The sequence below is a fragment of the Copadichromis virginalis genome, linkage group LG6 (assembly GCF_057382275.1).
Source record: "Copadichromis virginalis isolate Kocher_CV1m ecotype Utaka linkage group LG6, C_Virginalis_male_GT1.1, whole genome shotgun sequence".
NCBI lineage: Eukaryota > Metazoa > Chordata > Actinopteri > Cichliformes > Cichlidae > Copadichromis > Copadichromis virginalis.
Window position 1 is genome coordinate 40,304,312 of NC_140623.1, and position 8,346 is coordinate 40,312,657.

Consider the following 8,346-nt stretch of genomic DNA (forward strand, 5'->3'; position numbering starts at 1 on the left):
CTCCAGCCCCTCCCCTCTCCTCCCTCTGCGTTACATGTAAAATAGTATAGTTTATGGTTTCATATAATATTATAGTTTATGTTTTTCAGCTCAATCTCGTGTACCGGTGTAATGCAGTTTAACGCAAAGAGCAGTTGCAATAGTTTGAATCTAAGATATCAAATTATGAAAAATATTATGATGTTCCAGATTCTCTCTCAGATGCATTTATAAAAATATGCACTTTTATACCAGGATGTAATTATTGAAAAAGTGAAAAACGAGTGTATTGGTAAATCAGCATAAGGATGATGTGGCACTAAAAAAGAAAGTCCGTGTGATCTTTTTTATGCAAGGTCACCAAGCAAAAGTAGAAGTGCTCTGCAGATAAAGGGCCTGTGTGTATATCGCAAGCATCACTTTGTAGCTTGCATGACTCTGCATATGTATAATACAGTTTGTTTGTTTGTTTTAATCTTTGTTGTAGAAAATGAAAAACTTCATGTGAAGTTCAGAACAATTGTATCAAATCTGGCGCTTTGCACATTTGAATCCGGAAACGCAGGCAGTAGTTTAGACTCTAAGAATGTTTTAAATCATCTAGTTTTGATTTTACACCAGGATGCATTTTGTTATGTTACTGGTAGCACTGATATTCAGGCTTGTGACGCACGTTGCTGGCTTTCTGGATAGCCTCATTTTACATACATAGGGTATGTTGCTTGCCCAAGTGTTATGATGGCTGGATAATTATTTTGTGACTGGTTTTTATGAGACCTGTGACAACATTGCCCAGGGTGTTTTTATCTTTTGGATTAAATTAGAAAACACATTCTCTCAATATAAATAATTTAATAAAAAGATAATAAAAAGATTTAAGATCTGTACCAGCCAAACCTTATAATAGTTTAAAGTACTGAGGCATACATTTAATTTAAATTGAAAAACATCATTTGAAATGAATCTGGGAAAAACAAAAAACGCTGACATCTTTATACACTTCAACTGTTCCACTGAGGACTTCAACCAAAAATATGCTATTATCTGTTTCTCATTAATAACACAGAACTGATTCTTTCCATATTTGTGGGAAAATAATCTTAAACCAATCAGCTTCCACATTAAAACTACAGACTTAACATTGTTTTCCAGGAAAACTGTGGATCTGATGTTTCTGGTGGTTATGCACTGCCAGCAGATTCTTTATGGAGCTTCAGCGCATCGAGATATTTCCTATTTATGCATTATCAGACTGGGAGCTGGGATGTTTGGCGGTCAGGTCATTCTGTCAGTGTGACTCTTTGGGTTTAAATTGTAAGAAATAAATGTGTAAAATTACAGAAAACATTCTGGTAGCTCATTAAAATAATCTGAAATTTCAGTTGTAGATGGTGAAAACAGGGACTTTACTTTGGTGTGGGGGAGCTCCTTATCAATAGGACAAGCTGTAAAATTGATTAAAATACAAAATTTAAGCTATCCGCCACAAACGCACAGCACCCCAAAGCCTTGCATCTTATTACATAGAAATAAATAAGTGATTACTGGTTTCAGCGGGCTGGATTGGAGTCTTTTCCGGCTGATTCTGGCATCTAGGCCTCATGTTTGACACCTCTACTGTGGAGGAAATGACACATTGTTGTTTACCATCTCACTTAAAGTTACATTTAAACATCCTCTCACATCGTATCCATTAGAAACGGAACATATCAGTAATTTTGCCATGACATCATCATCCGCTTTTTTGATTATAAACCCACGTCAGAGTCAGAGGTCCCTTTAATCAAATGTCCTCTTCCAGTAACCTCAGCGGCTCAAAGGGCCTTCACAGGTGCTGTTGTCATGGTAACTGCCATTGGACTTTCCTTTCTTTTTTTAAATGAATATATTTAAAGATGAACTGTCATCTCTCTCTGCCTCTGCAAACCTCCTTATTAAAATACCATTAAGTTTTAATGACACGGCTTCAGCTAAATGGCCGAACCGTGAGCGTGAGCGTGGTTAACCTCCATCAGAGTCTCCTCATCTTTCATCGTGTCCTCCTGCTTTGTTTGTCATGATTATTACTGAACTTCCAGCTGCAGTCAACCATACGAACAATCACATTTTCACTTTGCCTCTTCACATCTTTCCAGTTCTGTGATTTAAGCTTATCCACAACTGCTCATCCAGTTCAACACTGTTATGTTATCAGCTGCAGTATATGCTGAGTGTACAGTATAAACTATTGGAACTAAGAGCATTTACTCAAGGAATGATCTTACACGCCACTTCCTGAAAATGCAGGAATGCTGTTTAAAATGGGAACAATAAACCTTACAAACAGGACTTGATTTTCAAAATTTCTAATTTTAATTAATCTGACTATATGATAATTTTTCACTTCATCTCAGACCATCTTAAATGACCTCAGTCCCAGAGAAGGCAGAAGCACTTCTGGAGCTTATGTGTGTGTTATGTTTTGGTGACCCTGTTTCAGGACTTAGCAGCTATAAAGCCAAGATTTTCTTGAATCTAGATCAAACTAAAAATAGAGTAAATATTCAACTTATAAGTATAAAGCCACACTAAATGACTGCTAATATGATTCTAGACATGTCAGTACTCACCTGTTGTTAGCAGTATTGCCACAATACCAGAAAGTAATGGACTGGTTCTTATATTGCACTGTTCTACTCTACTTAAGCTGTCAAAGTGCTTCCCACAACTTGTTTCATTCACTCACTCATTCCTAGAGGCACTTTTTTCTATGCCAAAGTGTTTTCTCTCTAACCTTCCTACCTTAATGAATGCATCATCAAATTAAGGTTCATCTTGCCCAAGGACACTTTGGCATTGAGATTGGAGCCGACGAGCAAATCACAGAGCTCCCTATTAGTAGAAGGTTGCTCTACCTACCTGCTGAGCCACAGCCAGGCTAGTGACATTAGTAATATCAGTGATATAGCAAACAAATCATACTCCCCCGAATCAGCCATCTGAATCAGACCAACTGCAGCTGAGTGTTGGCATCCTCTGCTGTGCTCTGGCCCAGTAATGGTTCACATGTTTTTGGATCTGTGGGTCCAGGCAGTTAGTTGTGTTTAAAACCAACTGACTCTCATATGTCTTGAGTTTGTTTAACCATCTGCTCTAACGCTGGAGTACTTCAGCACATTCTGGGGTGTCTTTCATACCTTTTTTTAATAGCCAAGTAAACATACACACACTCAAACACACACATATTTGCTCTGCCAGACAGTACCCCATAACCTTCATCTTATTACATGAATATTTGCTCCACTGTGTGCTTGTATCTAATGTTGAAGTGACCGTTGAATGTTTTAACCTTCAAAGACTTCTATCTTTTCTTTGCCAACCTTATAGTTACATGAAACCCACACTATTTATAAATATGCATGCAGACATGCGATTTTATTTGAATCTTCCATGAATTGCTGTGATTATCATATAAAGCAGACAATTCAGGGCCGTCTGGCCTGATCACATAAAAGTTAAACATATGATAAAAAAAAGTAAATTAAGTTTAGAGCGCTAACAGTCAGTGAGGGCAGTATTTGCCTTTAAAAAACTGACCTTGATAAAATAAACTGATTGCCCCTCCATGAAAGCTAGCTGCACACGAGGTGGAAACTAACAGTTATAGTCATGTGAGAGACATGATAAAGAAATCATGTACACCTGAGCAGGTCCTAAAAGTCAGGAAACATAGCATTTTACACCACGTCATCATTTATTTAGCAAAAGCTGAGCCAAAAAATAGAAGCGGTGTGTGAACATTTATGTCCTTACTGCTTCCATAGGAATCAAGAGGGAAAGCAGCAGCTGATAATCAAATACACTTGATTAAGTTATCAAAGCAGACGTTCTTGGTAGATTGGCGTCTGGACCTTTCTGCCAAAGAGGAATACCAGGAATCACCAGAATCAAGGTGCTGCAGTGACCCGGTTAAAGTGCAGACATCACACTGACTGAAATGCTGTGCGTGAATGAATACCCACAAACTTCAATGAACTGAAACAAGAGTGGGACCAAATTCCTCCACGCTGATTATTTCAAATGGTGTTACAAGCTAAAGTATTGTACTTATATGTGAAACTTAGGAACTGATGGGGTGGGGTTTTTTTCCACATGACTGTAGATGTAAGAGTAACAGAAATATCAACAAACACTAACTCTCCAGATTTGGAATGTAACCTTTATTTGTCAACTGATATTTTTATTAACAGAACCTCTGTATGGTTTCATTACATCGTGTAGTAAAGCTGTGAGGAAGTTCATCCTAACTTGGCATAAAGATGTTTTGGTGTTTCTGATGTGACAGATTTCAGGATGTGGCCAAACCAAGTGTGAACGTGACAAACTGTCACGCTACTTCAGCCCGCCAGCTCGAGCTCAGGACACGTGTGGACTGAAGTTGAAGTTGAAAGCCGTTATCGTCATTATACACAGTATAGCAAGATTAAAAGCAGCTCTGTAAAAGTGCACATATACTCAGCACATTTTAATAAGCTATACAATAAAATAATCATACAAATAAAAAAAATACACAATACCGGAGTGACACAGACAGACAGTTTGAGCACCGACAATTTAAACACGGACATGAGTTCATGCTAAAGTCCAAGGAGCAGCGTAATGAGCAGTAGGGGTAGTAGTAGGCTACAGTGTGCCACAGAACCAGTTCCTCAAAACACTTACTGATGACAGGGGTTAGTGCAATTGAGTGGAAGTCATTGAGACTGGTTATGGGTGACTTTTTGGGGGATGGGGATGATTATGGCAGATTTCAAGCACGATGGGATAACGGCTTGTTCCAGAGACAGGTTGAAGATGTCAGTGAAGACCTGTGCTGGCTGCGAGGCACATTCCTTGAGCACCTTCCCAGGTACTCCACCTGCAGCCTTCCTGGGGTTCACTGCACAGAGGTGTGACATCACATCCTGTGTCTCAAGAATAAGTGGGGAGTTATTAGAGGCTGGTGTGGGTTGTGGTGGTCACTGGCGTGGTGTGGCTGACTGCTGTGTTTGAGACTCAAAGCGGGCAAAAAAGCTGTTCAGCTGTTCAGTGATTGTATTTAGAATGAACAGGAAAGCCTCTTTTTCCTTATAGGAAACAAAATTTAAAGGTGAGAGGTTAGACACTGAAAAGCTTTGTGTATTCAGTATTTGTTTAACCAGTATCACTGCTTTAGCACACACTGAATCTTTTATCCTCCTGAAATATTGACCGGACAGTCCACTGTTTCCTGCAGTCACTTCCTCGTATACAAATACTGTGGGTTAACATAATCCATAAATTGTGGGTGTCACTTCATAATTGCGTGATAATTGAGATGCATGGATGAATGAAGAGGGTTATGGATGAATACTAATATGCTCAAACATTACTGCTCTAGTCAGAAAGGCTTGCTGCCAGGAAACTGAATCGAGTTTATTTATATAGCACCAAATCACAACAACAGTAACCTCAAAGTGCTTTATACTGTACAGGATTCTGGAGAAAACCTCAGGTATCAAATGAACCCCTATGAGTAACCATTTTGCGACAGAGGGAATGAAAAATTCACTTTTAATAGGAAGAAACTTCCAGCAGAGCCAGGCTCAGCGAGGGGCAGCCATCTGCAGTGACCAGTAAGGTGTAGAGAAATGTATCAACATCTGAGGAATCGAAAGAGGTGAGTGAAGAAGTGCTCAGTGCATCATGGGAAGTTCTGCAGAAACTAAGAGACAGTTCAGGGTCACCTGATTCAACACTAACATCAGCTTTAATAAAAAGGAAAGTTTAAAGCCTGATCCTAAAAGTAAAGAGTGCATCTGATTCCTGAATCCTGACTGGGAGCTGGTTTCCGAGTAGAGGGGTCTGATCCCTGAAGGCTCTGCCTCCCATTCTACTTTTAGAAACTAGAAAAACATGAGCGGTCACTGACAGAAGGGAACTAATCCCACGTTCATCGGTTATCAGATAGAGAGCTCTGAGGAAACTTAGAGGCGTTAACAGCGATTACGTAAGCATGTCAGAAAATAAAACTGCGAAAGTGACTTTTCTGAAAGCTCTGATAGAGCTGAATATTACGGCATAAAGAGGCTCCTCACATCAGCCAGTCTGGATAATGTTCTGACTTTTGCCTTGGTCATCATGAGTCATCTTATTATGTGTAGTCCTGTAAGTTGTTTCTAATGCAATTTTTATTTGACATGACTCTTTAACAGTAAAAAATTAAGCTATCAAGGTTTATTATAAGTCTTTTAGAATCTAATATTTTTGGATCTAGGTCCATATATAGACTATAGTCTGTCAGCTTATATCAGCTTGTGTTGTTTTGACTGTTTCCACACTGGAGGTGCAGTATCAGGTCATATCTGTTATCAAAAGTCAACCTGCCACCCTGTTTCGAAGGTTCCAGAGTGTGGCATGATTATTGCTCCTGCTTGTATTACTGTGACTAAATGAGTGCAGAATTGTTGTGCTGCTTCTCCTTCTTTTTTTAGAAACGGTTTAGGACCAGTGGCATGTGTCAGTATCACTGAATCACCGTTAGAACCATTACATCTACTGTCAAACATACACTTCTGTTTAATTAGAATGAAATTTATTTTTGCAGCAGTTTTAAAACTCTCACTCGAACGCAGCGATGGGGACAAGATTACTTATTTTAATCTCAAACTTCTGCCAAAGTTGATTATTAGGGACTTACTGCTGAGGCCCTGTTACAGAACAAATGTGGGAGTGTTCTTAATGTGAACATTTGAAAAATTCAGGGTGTTTATGGGGTTAAACACCAGTCTCTTTGTGTTTTTGAGTCCCCAGACATTAAATACTTCTGGATCACGTCTTTTTTCGACAACACTGATACTTCCTAATGAAATCCTTTACTGGTGGAAGTTGTGAAGTTGTGAGTGGTTTACCAATTTACTCTTCTCTATCAGAGACAGTCTGAGCTATGAAAGACCCTATAATTTAGATATAATGTTCCACATTGTTACATTTTATGTGCTTACTCACCACCAGATGTTCATTTATTCTGCATTTGAATGGGTTATGTATTTCAGTTTGGCCTCAAATAAGTACCAGCTTTGTATAAAATAAACGTGTGCCTGTAGCTACTGTGATAGAAGATGTGACAGTTATGTCATTGCTTTAGCAATCTGGGAGTCTAACCAAGCGAGTGGTGACCTATAATAAGAAAACTACACGTGCTGCCTGTTTGATTGTGTGCACATATTTATTTTTCCTAATCTTTAACTGTTTGCGTTATGGTTTCAGCAGAATTGGCTGCACCCTCTTTTTAAAATGTTTTCTTAACCTCCACCAGTCAAACCTGCCCCGCTGTGTTTCCAAACATAAGCACCGACTATACCTGCTGAACTGCTTTTCTCGTTCCTCACTGAAGCATTCATATATTATACTGCACAGACACCTGCAACATATAGTATATCCAAAAAACCCTGTGGTGCCATGAACATATCTGTTTATGTAAAATATTCGAAGTGACCTGCAGATGAAGTTCGCTCTCTGTGATAAAAACATGCCACAGTGTCCTGCGTATATTCTTGAACTTTTTAACTTTCTCTTTGTCCTCAGCAGCATTTGTTGTTTGTGCCTCAAGCTGCAGTAACACAGTTTTTCAGTGGCTTTCTCAAGTAAAGGTCTAAATTCTGCCAGTTAACCAAGCATTGTCTCTTTGTTTAAAAAAGCACCAAGTTGAAATGATAGTTTAAAAATAATCCTGTTAATGCCAATATTTAAAATATGGTTATTAATTACTGATACTAGCAAATTCAACACTGTTTCCAAAAAAGTTGGGACACTTTAAGTTTAAGCTTTGTGACATGGTGTGTTATCGTGCTGGAAGCAGTCATCAGAAGATGAATACACTGTGGTGATGCAGCGATGGACATGGTGAGCAACAATACTCAGGGACGCTGTTGAGTTTAAATAATACTCAGCCCTAACTATTGATACAAGGCAGAATGGATCCCTCCGTTCATGTTGTTTACATGAAAAATGTGGCCCTACCATCCAAATCGCAAGTCAGCAGATCAAGCAAAGTCTTTTCAGTCTGGCAATTTTGTTGAGCCCATGTGAATTTTAGCCTCAGTTTCTTGTTCCTAGCTGACATGTGTGGCAGCTGGTGTGGTCTACTGCTGCTGTAGCCCATCAAGGTTTGACACGATGTGCAATCTTGGTTGTAACCAGCGGTTATTGGTTTTAACTGTTGCAGTAACCGTCAGCTTGAAGGAGTCTGGCCATTATATTCTTTTAAGAATCCCCAAAATGTCTGCTTGGAGCTCATAAAGATGAATGTCTGAAGCAGATGTTTCCTCCTAGTGAACTCATCTGTGCTGCTAAGACAAAAATCATGTA